The sequence below is a fragment of the Heterocephalus glaber genome, unplaced genomic scaffold, assembly GCF_053883595.1.
Source record: "Heterocephalus glaber isolate CG9 unplaced genomic scaffold, H.glaber_assembly_v1.0 deba00001688, whole genome shotgun sequence".
Lineage (NCBI taxonomy): Eukaryota > Metazoa > Chordata > Mammalia > Rodentia > Bathyergidae > Heterocephalus > Heterocephalus glaber.
Genome location: NW_028258413.1, coordinates 3,069,718 through 3,088,821, shown reverse-complemented (window position 1 = coordinate 3,088,821; position 19,104 = coordinate 3,069,718). Strand labels below are relative to the sequence as shown.

The 19,104-nt window shown below is 42.7% G+C and overlaps 1 long non-coding RNA gene across 5 annotated transcripts in view; it reads right to left on the bottom strand.

The window, feature by feature from the left end:
• Window positions 1–19,104, bottom strand: part of LOC101708405 (uncharacterized) — a 104,254-nt gene that overhangs the window by 17,027 nt on the left and 68,123 nt on the right. For 4 of the 5 annotated variants that reach the window (XR_015446452.1, XR_015446453.1, XR_206128.4 and 1 more), the window contains one exon: window positions 6,858–6,948. This is a non-coding gene — a long non-coding RNA (uncharacterized LOC101708405). Of the gene's footprint in view, window positions 1–3,974; window positions 6,241–6,857; window positions 6,949–19,104 lie in introns of those variants that run through there. The other variant, XR_015446455.1, reaches the window with a different exon arrangement.

Genomic DNA, 19,104 nt, shown 5'->3' with positions numbered 1-19,104 from the left:
TCAAAATATTCTTCTAGAAACAGATTTCTGCCCCAGGTAAGAGACTTCCACTCAGTAGTTTGTGCATCATTATGCATTAAAGAAGCAACCTAGGGCTTGGTATGCAGGTCAATGACAGAGCATTTGCCTGTCATGCACAAGCCCTGGGTTCAGTCCTTGGCCCTGGGGCGGGGGTCCTAGTTCTCTTAGGCTCCCTTTTGTAAATAACCAAAAGCCAGTGTTTGGAATCAGTCTCTGCCTCTGCCTCTCTCTCTTTTTCCCGTTTTCTCTGTGTCCCTCCTCCCCCATCCTGCTCTCCCTCTCTTTAAAGGCTACAAAAAATAGGCAGTGGATTTGAATTCCTTATATAACTTAATATTCCAATTTGAATGCAAATTATAAACCTTGCGCAAGGGGTCAATTTTACCATCTGGTGTGCAAGAACAACTTTGAGCCATGATTTTGAGAGCTGAGTTTGGGTTTAAAGTTATTTTCCCTTTGCCATTTTAATGATTTTTGTCTTTAGTAAAAGAAAAACAATTAAGCCATTAATTAAAATTAAATGCCTCTTTTGCAGGTACCTGTAAGTCTATTTATTAGACTCCTAAACTGCCCTTAGTGGTTTTTAATTGACTTTTCCTAGACTTCATTTACTCACACATACACAAGTCATTCTACTCTGCCCGAGTCACACATTTCGTTCCTATTAACCCTAATGGAATTTATACTCATTCATGCTGGGGGAGAATAAGCCCCTTAAACACCTTTTTAATGGAACAGTTTTCTTTCTTTCCTCCTCACAGTCCTCTGTGTGGACTTTTCTTACCAATCTGGGCTTCCAAGCAGTACAGTTCTGATTTCTTTCTCAGCTCTTATACATCATTGAACTCCAGTATTCAAAGTAGGGCTTGACTTCCCCTCTTTCATTGATCATTCCTGGAAAAAGCAGCATGACTAAACCATTACTACTGGATTCCATGTTCTGGTTTCAGAGTGAAACTCCGTTTGCTTTTATTCCAGCCCTTTACTTTCCAGCAAAGAGATTTAACACAGAGACCATTTTTTTTATCCTGAAGACTTGCTAGCGGGAAGCTAATTAAGTAATGAATACCTATGTACCCAGGAGGCTAAAGACTTCTCCATGTCACCATAAAAATAAATGGGTGTGTTTTCAGACTCTTTCACTTTATAATGTTTTTATTTGTTTACACTTTAGGGAGGTTTTTTTTTTTTCCCCTATTTTTAAGTATCTATCACACAGGGCTTCAGCAATATGTTCAAATTCAAAACACTTAAGTAACAGAAAAACAAAATGTGCCTTTGGAACAGTAAATCCATAGGAAATAGACTTCCAATGCATATGCTAATAATCATATTTTTGTTTAGCTCTTAGAAATATTGTTTTTTATTGTTCTTGTAAGAGCTTGATTGATGAGCTTTACAAACCAGCTGTTTTCCCTTCTCTTCTGTGAAGTGAGGGATGGGAGAAGACTACTATGACCAAGTGCCTAGCACTGTTATTGATTCTTTTTTTTTTTTTGTACTGGGGATCAAACTCTGGTCCTTGCGGCTGCACAGCAGTCAGCGAAACCACTGAGCTAAATCCCCAGCCCCTCACTGTTGTTAATTTTAATCATTTGAGATTGCCATTTTTGGTAGATCAAAAATTATTAATTGTCAGAAACATCTGTTAAAAATGAATGAAGCCCAAATCTGAGAGTCTATTTTTATTCTGTCTTCAAAATGTAAAAAAAATAAAAAAGAGCATAGCAGTGATGTTATCAGGGTAGCCTCCTTCTAAAAGTGGCTCAGCAACTGAACATTAGCAGGTTCTGGGCTGCTCACCTGTCCTTCCCGAGTTGGATTTCAGGTTCTCCTTATCTCAAACAAAGAACTGAACGAAAAGAGCAAAAAACAGTGGCAAAGTTTATTCAAGAAAGCAAAAGTGAAGGGGCGGGTGAGGCTGGCTCTGCAGAGCAAGCTTGGGCCAGAAAAAAAACGGGAAACGCAAAAATGGAAGTACATGCAGCGACTGAGAAAATCAGCACAGGATACGGTGGATACTCACACAGGGTCACCCCACCTCAGGGCTCCTTTTCTATTATGCTGTCCAAATCTCGAGGAAACCCAGGAGAACTTCTACATCCGCGACCTGAGGGGCCGTGCCGGGATCCCACCCCTCACGCTGAGGTCAGGTCTCCACCCGCCTCCGAAAACCTGCTCAAGTTCTCACCGGAAGTCTATGCGCCCAAGGGGCTTTGGGAACACGGCTTTGCGCGTTTGTCAGGGGTCTTGTAATTTACAGGCCACGCCCACTTCCCCAGCCAGCTTCATCACGCCCTAATCTCCTATCTCAGTAAAAGTACATATCAAAGCAGTAGACTTTTCACAACTATTTCATGGAATAAAATTTGTTTTTTTTTTTGGTACCGGGGATCAAACTCAGGACCTTCTGCTTGCCAGACAGGAGCCAGAACCACTGAGCTAAATCCCCGGCCCTAGAATAAAATTCTTAAAGTGACTAGTCTCTTGTCCTTTTTTTTTTTTGGTATAACAACAGCGCACAACGAACCTGATGTTGATGAGTTGTACCTCTAAAAGTAAGCTTAAATTTATATTATAAAGAAATCATATTCTGAAGTATTTGAGCTTTTGGAAAATAAAATTGATATATGAGAGTTCTGATGATACATGTGGAAAGAATTGAGGAAAAATATGAAAAATTGAACAAGAAAATTTCATTATACACTTATGCAAGAAAGGAACCAAAATCATAATACATTATTTAACTATTTCGTGTATAAAATTCAGGTATTGCAATACTGTAACTGTTGATTTATCCCAAAACAATATCTAAAAACATAAATATCAATGGACCAGGAATAGCTCAAGTTGTTGAAGGAGATTATGGCTATGGCATGGGACTGGGGTGTGAGGGACAAAGGTGGAATCTCTGCTCTTGCTTACAACCTTATTAACTTCCAGAAAACCCCTTGGTGGTGGTTTAACTGAATGGATTGGTGATGGTTTTCCTGTTCTGTCCTAGACAAGTATTTTGTTAACTTCACAGCACCACAACCCCATACTATACCTAACTGAATTTTAAATGAAATTTAGAGTGGGCTTCATACACTTACATGGGGTTTGTACAATTACATTTACATTTAACTATGTATATATAATAATATGATAAAATAACAATTGATGGAGAAAACCTTGAGATGGGTCAGGGTTTCACTATGCACTCCACCCTGGCCTTCAACTCACTATACTTAAACTCATGGCAATCCTCCTGCCTCAGCCTTCTGAGTGCTAGGTCATAGCTGTGGGCCACCATGCCCAACTTAAAACTCAACTCCAGACTGGAAGGTAAGAGGTGACAGTGAGGAGGAAGAGAAACCTGGCCCTTCATAAGTGGGGGACTCTGAGCTACCAGTGTCACTTCCCTTCTCTGATTTGCCTCTCCAGCCACCTCTTCTTACAAGTGACAGAGAGAAGGGACTGGGCTCTTTCAGGCTACATGGCCACAAAGGATGGAAAGGCAAAGAGCCTTCAAGATGTTTAGACTTCCTGCTGAAAGCCTCAGTACAACCTCATTATTCTGACATTAAATTTTGCATTAATGCAATAAAGTAACTTTCATTATATTGTAGTGATATAAAAAGTGTGGAAGAGTAATAGAATTCACAGAAACTGACTTTGTATTCTCTGACTTTCGAGGTTGGAAAATTTTAACTCTGCCATAATGCAGCTACATACTTTTTAAATTAATGTATTCTCCATTATGTGTAATTCATTATGGAAACCAAGCCTTTATCAGAGTAATTAATCAGATCAATGAGTTGGGATACATACGGGGGCTGTGCTGTTGTCTAGCATCCCCAAACACAAAGGTGAACATTACGCATGAAATGTGTTTGGCAGCAACTTAATCAGAAAGCTTTTAGGTTCAATGCAGTGTCATTTGGGAATTAAAAGGGAACATAATTCAATAATGGTTTTTTAAAATTTTATTGGTACATTTTAGGTGTAAAATATAATGACATTCACCACTGAAAATTTGCACCTTTACATAATCTGTCTTGGTTCTTATTTTTTCCCCATTTCCCTGCCCTCCCTTCAACCCCTCCATCCCTCCCTATTTACAAAGCCTTTGTTTCCATTTTTTCATTTTTGCATATTAATCCATTCCCTTCTTTCCTTTCCCCTACCATTCCTACTTCCCCTTCCCCTTTGCCCCTTTTCTTCCTATTTCACATTATCGATTATACCATTTAGTCCTTGTTTACACTTTCAGTTTCTCACACTAGAGAAATTATTTGGTATTTACACATGTGTGTCCTATTTATTTCACTTAAGAGAATTGCCTCCATGTGCATCCATTTAGCTATAAATGTCTCTAATTTCTCATTTTTTATGGCTGAGTAGTACTCCATTTTATTTAAAAACCACATTTTCTTTATCCAGTTTCCAGTTGATGGGCATTGGGCTGCTTCCAAGTTTTAGCTATTACAGATTGTGCTGCTATGAACATGGGTGCACATATATCACTGTGGTATGATTCTTTTAATTCTTTTGGGAAAATACCCAGCAGGGGAATAGCTGGGTCAAATGGGACCTCTAGTCCTAGTTCTTTGAAGTGTCTCCATACTGATTTCCACAGTGGTTGCACCAGTCTGCACTCCCACCAACAATGGAGAAGGGTTCCTTTCTCCCCACACCCCCACCAGCATTTGTTACTGGTTGATTTCTTGATAGCAGCCATCAATAATGTTTTTTAATACTAGCCCTTGTAATGCAAGAAAGAGAGGTTCCCAGATAACAGGTGTGAAAGCAGAAGCAAAAAGGTGGGGGATTAGATAAGATGCAAGAAGAAAGACCCTACCTGGGCCCAGCCCTGAGAGTGTTCTCTCTGCTGGTCAGATATGGCAGCCCTCATCCCAGAGTCCTCGGGCGAAACCCAACAGCAGCCCAGGGAGCCCCCATCAGCTCCTGGAGCTCCAAAGCCTGATGCTTGGCATCCTCTGCCCACACAGCTCTGCTTCCAGACTCTTGGTCCCACGTGCCTCCTCAAAACCCCCTTTCCTACAAGTCTCTCTGCATCTTTTGTAACTGTGTTTGCAGAGAAGTGAACCACAGTGTGATTAAGAGCATGATCTTCTGAGCTACATGCCTGGGTATAAACAACAGCTACTCCACATATTGGCTGTGTGACTTTGGCCAACTATTTCCCCTCTCTGGCTTACAATTTCCTCATCAGTGAAATGCAGATAATGATGCTCCCCATCTCCTAGGGTTTCTGTGAATGTGAAACAACTTCTGACACCTAACAGAGCAGTGAGCTCATGAGCGCTTTGCAAATGGCAGCTGATATTGAGCAGGGTGAACTCAATAGCCTCTCTCGCTCTCTCTCTCTCTCGCTCTCTCTCTCTCTCTCTAAACCTCTCTCTCTCTCTCTAAACCTCTCTCTCGCCTTTAAACCTAATCTAAGAATGTGCTTCTTCTTGTCGCTTGGATGAGATCTTAAACCATAATTGTAAGTTTGTCATGTTTTTCATGATGATTCCAGTTACTCTGTACCAAGAAGTTATATTTGAACAATTAAAATATCCAGCAGCATAAAAATCATCAACATATCCAACTTCCCTTTAACACAAATTTTCCTCTCCCCCAGCTTGAACCCTTTAGACCTGGACGGTTCATGTGCTGGAATAGGCAGGAGGGGATGTGAGGCTTGCTTTTGCTCTCCCTCCTGACTCTGCCTCCCTTCTCCCAGCATCCTTGCTTCCAAGCCTGTGCTAGGAGAAGAAGGCATTATAGGAAAGGCCCTCACTATTGGTGCTCATGCCTCTTGGGATCTGACTCTGGGCGCTCTGAACTTGGCAGATGATTAGAGTTAGCATTTTCTTTAGCAGAGTGGCACTGGAGTTTATTCAGAAGTTTACAGTTTTTAAATGAAGGGGCCTTTTTCTTTGGCTGGTTACTAATGACCCCAAACCTAATTGCCTGGGCATTTGGCAACCAGCTCAGACTCTCTGCTGGGGTTCCACCACCATGTAAGCAGCCCTCTTGGCAGAAGGACTCCCCGTTGGCTGCAAGCTTACTCTTCCTCCTTGACTGAGTTCCAGTGTCCCCCTTGCCTGCATCCTTGCCTTGCAGCCAGTGACCTTTCTGTCCTCACAGGGTGGGTGGGCATCATACACAGGCATCATCAGTTCATGGGGACATGTGTCAGGTTTCCAGGTGGGCTCCCTGGAGCCTCTGCCACATAGATCACAGTGTGAATGCGCACAACCCAAACAGGCCTCCTCCTTCCTTGCCCCCTGGAAGACCTGCTTGCTCCCTGGACACACAAGTCCTCCCAAAGGAATCCCAACTTCTCTCCCCTCCATGCAACATGGCCTAGAAAATGCAGCCCAGTGTGTCCTTTGACCTCTGATGACAACTGGGCATGTACTGTTTTGTGCTCAGCCTTGGGACCCTCAGCCAAAACTGTGACTGTAAGTTGAGGAGCTCGGCATCTCCCAAATCCCTGTGCACTGAAGGCTTGGTCCCAGATCATGGTGCTATGGCAAGGTTGCAGGATCTTTAAGAGATGGGACCTCCATGAGGAAGTGAGTTCACTGGGGCCTGGGCTTGAAGGAGATGTTGGGATCCTGGCCCTTTTCTCTCTGTTTCCTGGGTGCAATGAGGGAGGGAGCAGCTCCCTCCATAATGCACTCTTACCATGACTTGCTGCCTCACCACAAGCCAAAAGCAACAGGCCAACTGGCCATGGGCTGAATCCCCCAAAACTAAACCTTTCCTCTTTTTAAGTTGATTATCTCAGGAATTTTGTTACAGTAATGGAAAGCTAACATAGATGTGTCCCGACTTACATTCTGTTCTGCTTGTTTTGAACGGCTTCTCATTTTCACGACACTTTCCACATTCACTGAGATCTTTGACAGATATAGTCTGATGATCTGTCTGTGGAAAGATTTAATTTATGTGAATTCAATGCCTGAATAAAAGGGGTATGCATAGTAGAAAGATAAATAATAAATAACAATTTAAACAACATCTATAATTCCATGACCATTCCTCTCAATGAGTTATAACCCTGTGTAAGCTCCATGCCATGGGACCTGCTATTTCCTAGGACATATTCTATTCCTAATACACTGTCGTGTTATGAGCATTTCACTTGACTGAGCATGAGTCTATTATGCTGTTTTTCACGCAAATAGCCCTTAAATTCAAGCCAAAATTCATGTGGTTCTTAATGAAGAAACACTGATATTTTATAAAGCTGAATAGACAACTAAAAAAATATCTTGTACAAAAAAGAAACAGAGAGACAGAGAGAGAGTTAGCCAATTTACCTGGTAAAAGTTCCACATCCTGCTTGGTCCCAGGGAAACCAGAATGGTTGATTATCCCACTAGAAGTGTGCTGGTTAATTTTATCCATCAGCTTGAGTGAGCCAAAGGAGACTTAGATATTTGGTAAAACATTATTTCTGGGTGTGGCCCTGGGGGTATTTCTGAAAGAGGTTAGCATTTGAATCCGTAGACTGGATAAAGAATCCTTACCAATGTGACTGGCATCATCCAATCCACTGAGGGCCCAAACCCAAAAATAAAAAGGAGTGGAAAATGGATAAATTTGCTCTCTTCTTGAGCTAGGCCATCTGTCTTCTGACCTTGCTCCTTGGAGCTCCAGTTCTCAGCCTTAGAACTCCAGCACTTGCACCACTGTCCCCCAGTTTCCAGGCCTTTGCTCCTGGACTGCGAGTTACACCATCAGCTCCAATGGTCTTCAGGGCTTCAGACCCAGAATGAATTACACCATTGGCTCGCCCATCCTGGGAGTTCCTGACTTCCATAATCAGGTCAGCCAACCTCCTTCTTAAATGTATAGGCAGTCCCTAACTATGGGATGCACCAAAAGCAATACACATTCAGTGGAAACTGTACTTTAAGTGCTGAGTTTTGATCTTTTTCCCAGCTAGCAATATGCAGTACCATCCTCTGCCAGGATGCTGGGCTGTGACAGGGAATCCATGGCATCCAGTTAGCTAAGCCATGATCACAAGGAAGCTACAGGTACTCTATAGTATACTGTGTTGCTAAGCTACCAAGTTCCATGGCTTAGGCTTATTAAATGCATTTCAACCTCACAGTATTTTCCATCATGAAGGTCTTTTTGGACTCTGATTCCACGGTAAGCAAAGGAGCATCTGTATCAGTACATGTCCTATTGACTCTGTCTCCCTGGAGAACCCTAACTAATGCAATGCAGGCATCAGGGAGCATGGCGCTGTGTGCCTCCATCTTCCCGCAGTGTCACACCCTCCCAGTCCTCCTCCTGCCTGTCTCATTTCTTTTGCTGACAGTGAGCAAGAGAAAGAAAACTAAGCATTAGATGGGTCCCAACTTGAGCCAAATAAGTGGAAAAATGGGTTACTAATATTTTATGCAAAAAAAATTTAAGGGATTTCTAGAACTAGTCAGTGCATATTTCTCAAAGACTCTTTTACACCACAAGGAGGAAAGGGAAATGAACCACACATACCAGCATGGTCTACTCCTAGCCACACAGTGATTATGGGAAGCTCTACTGTTTCTTCTCCTTGCCCAGCCTACCCAGCCATTTTTCTTGGTAAGTCACTTAAGCTTAGCTGGGCCTACGTTTTGTTTTGCTTTTATTAAAATCTTTAACCTTTTAAAAAAAGAGATGATTTGGGGTTTTTTTTCTAGCTTATCAGGTGATGATGAGGAATAAATAAGGAAAATTTGATAGTGCATTTGAAAAAAAATCCCTACTCAGACCTCTTTCCTCTAATTCCCTAGGCCAGTCACATTGCCGGCTCACTTTGGGCTCATCATATGCTTATTTCTTCCATCCCAAACATCACAAATTGTCTGTCCAAGATTCCTCAGCATTTGTTTCGTTGTGCATGCCAAAAGAAAACCGAGTTAATATGAAAAGAAACAAAAGTCTTGGCTCCTGGGAGAAGGTTCATGGGTCTGCTGTCCTTCTAGTTCACATCATGGGCTTCCTTTCCTTCCAGAAAGAAATCTCCACATTTTCCTGGTTCAGCAGAGTGTATCTGGTGGTGGGGATTTCACATCAGGCAGGAGGAGATGGCAAAAAATAGACGAGAGAACTATTTGAGGACAGAGAATTTAGAGAGTTTCCTGAAACAACACTTACTCATCCATCAGTGATTCCACCACTCCTACTAGTTAACATCTCAAAGTGACAGAGCATGGGTTCAGAGCTACAAACCCAACTGACTGAGCCTCATAGTGAAGTCAAGGAGATCAGAGGAGGTGTATTCTGCTTCTAATATGTTACCATTTGCGTGATTTTCTAAAATGTTTCTAACACATTGCAAGGGACAAGTGCAGCCAACATCATGAGCCCAAAAAGAGGTATCAGAGATATGTGTCTGAAATTTTCATTTGAAAATCTGAACTCACCCAGGTTAGTGCATCATACTGATGTCGGTAAGCATGAGTAATCAGCCAGAAGGGTGGGGTGCTGCTGTGTGTCGATGGCTTGGGTCACGTTTATGCATCGTGACGGTCATTGTGCTGGTCATTCGCCACTGACCATGAGGCCTAACTCCAATAGCAATGGAATATCTCATTGCTATCTGTAATAGCAAGTGCGGTTGGGAGACAAGAGAGCTGGAGGAGGGAGAAGTTGGCATCCCGTCCTACCCAGTCCTTTCCTCCCTGCCACACTGTGGTTGACAGTGGCTGTGACACTTCATGTGTGGCTAGGGCTCCTGTTGAGTGAGTGGTTCTGGAGCCAGGGCCACAGCTCCACCAGCCTCCCAGAAAACCACTTCCTCCACCTACCCGTGCTGGCCTCAGGGTTGTAGCAGCGTCTGCTGATGTGGTCCTCAGGCGACCACCATTTCATCTTGGGTCCTATTACTACTCCCATGTCTTTGAAGATAGCCTTTCCCTTAAACTCTCTTTAGTTACCCCTTTAAGTGTTACGCTTCCTGCCAGGACATTGATGGATGCACATACAAATAATATAATGGGGAATTGAGCAGAACCCTGGACTATGCAGATTGAAAAAAAACTTTTAAAAATCTTTTTTCTCTACTACTGGGGTTCAAGTCCAGGGGAGCTCTACCACTGAACTATAGTCCTAAATCTTTCTTTTATTTATTTTGAGACAGGGTCTCCTAAGTTGCCTAAGCTTGCCTCAAACTTGCAATCTTTCTGACTTAGCCTCCCAAGGAGCTGGGCTTTTATCTGAAAATTTCATATAGTTAAATACCCCAATGCTTTTATGATAAAAACCCTACAAAAAATTGGAATAGATGGTCTCTACCTCAAACTGATAGAAGCCATCTATGAAAAACCAACAGCCAATATCATACTAAATGGCCAAAAACTGAAATCCTTCACACTAAAATCAGGAACAAGACAAGGATGTCCGCTATCACCACTCTTGTTCAATATAGTTCTGGAAACATTAGCCACGGCAATTAGACAAGAGAAAGAAATAAAAGGAATAAAGATAGGAAATGAAGAAGTCAAATTGTCATTATTTGCAGATGACATGATACTGTATACAGAAGACCCCAAGAACTCCACCAAAAGTCTTCTAGACTTAATAACCAAATTCAGTAAAGTAGCTGTTTACAAGGTCAACACACAAAAATCAATAGCTTTCCTCTACACCAATGACAGACTCACTGAGAGAGAAATAGGGCAAATAATTCCTTTCACAATAGCATCCAAAAAGCTGAAATACCTAGGAATCATCCTAATGAAAGAAATCAAAGACCTCTTCTCTGAAAACTATGGCACTCTGAAAAGAGAGATTGAAGATGATAGCAGAAAATGGACAGACATTCCCCTGCTCCTGGGTAGGAAGGATTAATACAGTGAAAATGGCCATACTTCCAAAACTGCTATATAGATTTAATGCAATTCCAATTGAGATCCCAGCAGCATACTTCATGGGCCTTGAGAAAACAATCCAAAAATTCATTTGGAACAAGAAGAGACCCAGAATAGCAAAAGCAATTCTAGGTAACAGAGACTTGGCAGGGGGTATCACATTCCCCAAGCTGCAACTATACTACAAAGCTACTGTGATAAAAACAGCATGGTACTGGCAAAGAAACAGGCCTGAGGACCAGTGGAACAGATTAGAAGATGCAGAAACAATGCCAGACACACTCAGCCATCTCATCTTTGATAAAGGAGCCAAACACCCTCACTGGAGGAACGATAGCCTCTTTAATAAATGGCGCTGGAAAAATTAGGCTTCAACTTGCCAAAGATTAAAACTAGACCTGTATCTCTCGCCATGCACTAAACTAAAATCAAAATGGATTAAAGATCTAAATATTAAAATAGAAACTCTGAACCAGTTGGAACAGAGGTTAGGTAGAACCCTTGAAGACATCGGTGTGGGAAAAGATTTTATGAACAAAACCTCAGTTGCCCGTGAACTAGCACAAACAATCAACAAGTGGGATCTCTTCTTATTAAAAGGCTTCTGCACAGCAAGAGAAACCACCAGCAGTGTGAAGAGACAACCCACAATATGGGGAAAAAATCTTCACCTGCTCTTCCTCAGACAAAGGTCTACTATCTCGAATCTATAAAGAACTTAAAAAGATCAGACCTCCCAAATTTAAAGACCCAATCCAAAAATGGGCATCTGAAATGAACAGACATTTCTCAGACAAAAAAGTAGAAATAGCAAATAAATACATGAAACAATGTTCAACGTCACTGGTCATTCGAGAGATGCAAATGAAAACAATGCTGAGATTCCACTTCACTCCAGAAACAATGGCTGCTATCATGAAATCAACCAATAACAAATGCTGGCAGGGCTGTGGGGAAAGAGGAACCCTTCTCCACTGCTGGTGGGAGTGTAGACTGGTGCAAGCACTGTGGAAATCAGTATGGAGATACCTCAAAGAACTAGGGCTAGAAGTCCCATTTGACTCTGCTATTCCACTGCTGGGGATCTGCCCCAAAGAATTAAAAGAATCATACCACAGTGATATATGTGCACCCATGTTCATAGCAGTGCAGTTTGTGATAGCTAAAACTTGGAAACAGCCCAAATGCCCATCAACTGGAGAGTGGATAAAGAAAATGTGGTTTTTTTATAAAATGGAGTACTACTCAGCCATAAAAAATGAGAAATTAGAGACATTTATAGCTAAGTGGATGCACATTGAGGTGATACTCTTAAGTGAAATAAATAGGACACACATGTATAAATACCGAATAGTTTCTCTGGTGTGAGAAACTGAAAGTGTAAATAAGGACTATATGTATAATCGATAATGTGAAACAGGAAGAAAAGGGGCAAAGGGGAAGGAAGTGGGAGGGATAGGGGAAAGGACATAAGGGAATGGGATTAATATGAGAAAATGGAAAAATAGGAACAAAATCTTTGTAAATGGGGGGAATGGAGGGGTTGAAGGGAGGGCTGGGCAAGGGTGAAAAATAAGAACCAAGAGAGACTATGTAAAGGTGCAAATTTCCAATGATGAATATCATTATATTGTACACCTAAAATGTACCAATGATTAGAATGAATAATCGATAATGCAAAGTAGGAAGAAAAGGTCCAAAGGGGTAGGGATAGTGGGAGGGGCAGGGGAAAGGAAAGAAGGGAAAGGAAAAATGCTGAGAAATGGAAAAAATGGAAATAAAGTCTTTGTAAATAGGAAAGGGTGGAGGGCATGAAGGGAGGGCTAGGAATGGGGAAAAAATAAGAACAAAGATGCATTATGTAAAGGTACAATTCTCAATGAGAAATGTAATTGTGTTGTATACCTACAATGTACCAATAAAAGAATTTAATAAAAAATAAATAAATAAAAATAAATAAATAAATAAATACCTCAATGCTTAATTCTTTTCCATTGGCAGTGCAAAAATGAATTCCATTCAAAACAGTTTCTTCATTTCCCTCCACTTTTTTAAACAGGCTCCTTTAAAAATCTTAATTATGGTATTAAAATTTTAACTATCCTCCAAAACATTGCTTTCACCTCTCGAGAGCATTTTGAAAGATTTTGTTTTGGTATAATGCGGAAAGAGAATATTACATGACAGTTTGTACTCCAACCCCACAGCAAACCAGAGACCCGGTACATTAAGATTTCTAACTAAAACATATAAGAAAGCACCTAGTTTTCTTGTTCTGGAAACAAAACTAGATGAGCATAAATGTGGGGTACTGGGGTTGTGGGGGGAAAAAAAGAAACCCCTATATTTTAAAGGAGAAATAATCACTATGAAGAAAGACTAAAGATCATTGGCTGACAGATTTAGCATCAAGGGGAGTCATCTGTAACCCATCTGTATTTAACACGCCTCTACTTTTACACAGCTCTTTGCAGTTTACAGAATGTTTTGATGTACGCAGACACTGGCTAATTGCCTCGATTTGGAAGCCAGCACAGAATACCTCCTTCTGGAGACTTCTTGCTGACAAGAGCACAGTTTTGTCATGGAGCCCAAGGCTGACATTTAGAGATTAGACATCCAAAGCAGAATGGATAGGCTCCTTCATGCAGCCGCTCCGTCCGCCAGTGACCGCTACCGAGGCTTCATTTGGTCCTGCACTGGGTTTCTGAGCAGCACAACACCATGATGCCTGCCTTGGTAGTGTTGGAGGAAGGAGAAGAAAATGAAGGTAGAGACAACTACACAAACAACTGCATCATGTCACCTCAAGTGCTGCTCACCCAGGACACAGGTGAGCCGGGCTCCACATTGCTACAGAGAAAGCACTGCTCACTCATAGGGAATTCCAGGGTCCCAACACATCTCCCGCTGCCCTCACCTCTGTGAGTTCCCACACCCTGGCTCCGTTTTGTGTCTGCTTGTCCACCTCTTCCTCCCCTGCTGTTCTCCACCTCTATTTGTCCCCGAAGAGCCCCACGGCCTCCTCAGAGGCAGGAGCAGAATAAACAGGCAGCACACTCCTCAGCAGTCGTGGGGAAGCACTGAGGAATAGGCTGGGATGTTACTCTTATTACTGCACAGAAGGAAAATGATGAAATTGAGCAGACGTGCTTAATGGAAAGACCTCGCCATCACGGGAAATGGAGACAAGTCCCAGGAAAGCCATGATTAAGCCGAGACTGGAATCAGAAGGGGCTGACGGAAGAGGAAGAACAAGGCCCCATGCAGGAGCTGGGTGGGAGAAGCTCAGAAAGGACCGAGGCCAACATGCTCAGGCAAAGCAGGGAGAAGCTTTCTGGAAACACAACCAAATGGGAAGAGAGGGAATGGATCACGCAGGGTTTTACCCTAAGGGTAACAGAAAACCATTGAAAAGTATTTATTTCATAATTATGAACATGGATGTTATCATTTTCTGGTCAAGTTTTATGAGTATTTTTGGTAACACTACTTTCTCAAAGCCGATATCTATGACATTTGTCTCTGAACTTCTCATTCACCAAAGCTTTTACATTGGAATGACAACGATTCATAATCCATTCCATTTTCCTTAAATTTACTTTTCTGTAGGATGAAAACCATACAGACAAGGTGAATATATCCTGAACCCGGGCACAGACTTATCCCAGTCTGAGTTGCTGTGGACTATGTGCTAAAACTCCCTGACTGTTCCAGGGAGAACGTCAATGCAGCTCAGAATGTAGCTCCCCTTTATTCTATCATGAAACCCAAAGAGGACTTGTAACACAAGTTAGTTTTTAAACATCAAACACACACTTTTTTATCTTCTTCTCTGCCTTTAACAGATTCCCTTTCTGTGTTCACAGTGAATGACTGTTCAGCAGGAAAGAAACCAGTTGCTCATACCATTCTTTCCCTTGCACCTGGTTCTTCCGTAATAACAAGGTGACTGGTTTCCACCATAACTCAGCTATTTTTCCACTTGGCTGGGTCCCTGTGGATCTTAAAGTTAAAATGTATGTAACATTAGCTTTCCTACGAACACTATGAGCCCCACCTACAGCGTGCCACTAATTTATGGGTGATTCTGTGAAGGATGCATAGAGGTTCCTGCCTCTGCTTTTCCTTCTGAATTTCTGTTGGATATCCAAGGGGTAATGTTATTCAGATCTTCAGGGTCACATGTGTACCTCTACTCAGATTTTGCTGATTTATAAGCACAGGTAGAGCTCTTGCATCTGCTGCTGACTCCTTTCCTGGTTTACTGTGTATTTGAAGTAAGCATAAAGTGAAAAGTTTTTCCAAGTTCTTCTATTTATAGAATTAAAATAATGGTTGCTATTTACCTTTCAGACCGAAGTCCTGTTGAAGATAACCAACTAGAAGGAGGTGGTTCTACAGCCGTGCTATGGCAATGCACAGAAAAGAAAGGCTTCCATGTTGAACTAACAAATTTTATATTTTATGTGCAGTGGTGAGGAATGTACCTGATCCTTCTAAAAATCCTTTTTAGGGTTGAGAGTAGATGGGTCATAAATACCAAGTAAAAAAGTACTAACTTCTACCATTCTTAATTAATGGAGGCCTTAGAAGTTGACCACAGAGTCCTCCTCCGTGTCTGGCTAAGGCAGGAACAATATGATACACTTTATGGTATAAAGAAAAGCAGTGTGTTCTCAGCCCCAGGTAAATGGGCCTTCGTCCTGAGCTGTAAGGAGCACCCTTCTTATCCCTGAACTCCACCCCTCCTCTAGCTACAAGTGGTCTTCTGTGCACAGGACGCGTCCCCACTCAGCCTGTGCCAGCCCTCTGGGACCACTTTCTAAACTCCAGGCCCCCAGAATTCTCTGGCTTCCAGAGTCTGTAGACCTAATGCTGCCGTGGGGAGGTACGGATGAGGGGGCATGATGGAGCCTGGACACACGGGGTTGGCATCCACCATGTGCACACGAAACCCTCACAGCGTAAGATGGAGCCAGGGAGGGGGCACAAGGGGTCTGGCTCCTATTCCCCCCTCCTTGATCTGGTAGGAAACTCCAGGTTAGAACAAATAACATCTTCTATTTTTTGTCCACTTGATTTATAACTTGTAAATATGTAGATGCAGGACATGGGGCCTCGGTTTATATTCCTGCCCAGCTCCACAACTGTGAAAGATGGGCCTAAGAAGCACGTGTTCAGTTCTGAGAGCTGATGACTAACGATAAATAAAAAGCAAACTTATTTTCTTTTCCAAACATAAAGCCCTTCCTCCAACTGTAATTGAAAAGATGTGATGGGGAAGCGGGAGCGGGCTCCACCATTTAGGTGAATAGTGGCTCCTCTCTCTGGAGTTGTGCCCTTTGCTGGGAGAGCTTGGGGGGCCAGACGGAGCCCTCACCCTGCCCTGCTGCAAGAATTCCATGTGCAGGGCGGCTCGGCCCAGCTGCCGCCCTCTCCGACCTAAGAATGCGGCTGAGGTTGGAAACCTGTCACCACACTGGGGCCGATGTCCACCTGTCCCTCCTGCCAGTCTCCTCCAAAGTCCTCCTGGATTTAACACTAAGGCCGTAAAAACAGGATTTGCTTTCACCCCCTCTAGAACAGCTCTGTGTCCATCCCACACACGCATCATGTGTCCCCGGACGCTGGTGTCTCTCTAAAATGGTGATATTTAAATGAAATAACAGCTGCGCAGGACTAAGAACAGCCATGGCACAGATTCTTAGGGACTGAAATATTGGTGTAAATTTTATTTTTCAATAAAACAAAAAAGAGATAATGATAAAGAGAAAAATGTTCAGTTATAGTTTATATAAAGTCATAATAATAAATTATCTATTTCTCATAAATATAAAATTAAAATGTGTAATTGTATAAGTCATAAACATGGCCCTTTTTCCTTCTATACTAGGGAAGAAAAATACTGCTGATAATATGCATATTAATACACTATTAACATCTAACATTTAAAAAATGTATTGGTGGATCTTGCTTGAATTTTGAAATTATTTATAAAACATGGCTATGTTTTTTGCAGATCCTTGGTAGAAAGAAATGATGGCAACATATGTAGAAGGAAAAACCTTTAGCTCCAGAGGAAAAGTAACACAGATACTTTATATAGTCTCAAAGCTTGTGTCTAAAATTGAAGACAGTGTGGAACTAAACTCATAAAGGGTCTAACTAACACTGTGGCAGGGGAGTGGAGACCAAGCTAGCTCTAGCTCTGGGTCGAGGTGCAGCGTCACCATACAGCAGACCCCAGGAGGGAAACTGAGGCCCAAATGGGCCAAGACTGGGGGACACAGTCGAGAGCCAGGCATACATTTCGGGATAGTTTCTTTGTCCCACCCAGCTGCCAACAAAGTCTATTTTTTGTTTGTTGTTTTAACAACTTTACAAAACAGTTATCTGTTCAAAACTGCTCAGTGAAGACTACAGAAAGATAAGCAGGGTGGGCATGTAGCTCCATGGGAGAGCGCCTGCCTAAGTGTGAAGCCCTGGCTCCATCCCCAGCACCATGCAAGAAAAAAGAGAGAGGAGGGAGGGAAGAAGTGGAAGAAAATGGCCTCTGTACTCCCAGACCCACACAGGTGTTACTTAGGAATAGAAGGGAGACATTAAGTTAGGTGTTATACAACTAATTTTATAAATTATGATCATACATAAATGAACTCCCTGAAAGACTTCCTTTTCACCTCTATTAACATTCTATGCACATTTAGTCATGACTGTGTACCATGCCCCTGGAATAACTGAAATACAGGAGAACAGTACCTGAAACAAGATGCACCACGTGTACTGACAGAATCAATGTGATACCAACTGGGGGGAGCAGGTGCCTCCCGGCCCCGTCCACTGTGCGCACTTCCAAGTGGAATCTTTAAAGACAGGGTCTCTTTGGCAGATTGAAAGAGAGTGACTAAGCAATTGTGTTTATCCATGCCGTGTATATATTTGTCATTAGAGATCGTCCTAATTTTAACTTTCAAGAAAGAAAAAATATGAGGTGTGACTGAAAAATAAGGTTTGTGCTTCAATTTTTAAAAAAATTATTACAGTAAAAGACACATTGCCAGGAAGTCCCCTCAAAACCCCTCCCTTCCTTTAAACACGCTCTTCACACCACCATCCTCGCCGCTTCCTGCAGCAGCTCCGGAGTCCTCTTTCCTGAGGGTCTTTAGCTGCACTGCTGAGGTTGCCTCCATGTTCTGGATCGATTCACAACGTTGATCTTCCATGATCATTCTGCTTTCTGGGAAGAGCCAGAGTCACATGGTGCCACGTCTGATGAATAAAGTGGATGAGGACGCAGCATCATATGTTATGAGCTGCCTTTCTGCTCAGTAACACTGGGCAGCAGCACTCACTGCGTTTTTCATCACACCTCAGAAAGACAGAGAGAGAGCTTCAGAGCTGCTTCCAACAGTGGCAGGAATGATGAGTAAGTGTGTTCCAAGTGAAGGGGAGTAGTTTGAGGGGTATTCGTGGCAATGCGTCTTTCATGGTAACAATTTTTAAAATTTAAGCACTCACCATATTTTTGATCACCCCTGTATCTCTCTACTTTGAGGTTCAAAGTGGACATGGCTTAGGGACGTCCCCTTGGTGACTTACAGAGCCTCCTGCATGTGTATCTGCCATTCTGCTGATGCAGAGATCAGAAAATAATCAGGGGACAAGACACATTTGAGCGCCTTGACCCAATGTAGTTCAGCCCTTCTGCAACAGAGCGTATCGGGGAGAAACTGGCTGGGAAAAATCACTTTTCAGTTCTCAACAGTTCCATTGTGGAAAGGGCCGCAAACATCACAGGCTGGGGGTTTCCAGCTCACTGTGTCCTCCCAGGGGAAGGGGCACCGGTAGCCAGCAGCTGCAGTTGGGTCCTTCTCGGCACTTGCTGCCCACCCTCCCCAGCATCCGCCCTTCACCATCTCCTCACCCCACTAAGTTCTGTTGCATGCCAGGGGCCAGGCAGGGCTCCGAAGTTAAGTTCAGGTGCAATAAAACCTACACCAGCCATTGCCCTTCCAGCCAATCAGAGCTTGTGGCTCTGCTGGCAAGGACCCGCATCTACTTTTACAATGTCCACTGGGCCAGGTACAAAGTGAGCTCTCAGGGGCACGTGTTCGCATTAAATAGCAGTGACTTCAACACCGGCACCCCGTAACCTCTGCGTGCTCAAATAATATGGGCTACTAAGATTTCACTACGTGTGCACTCTGCT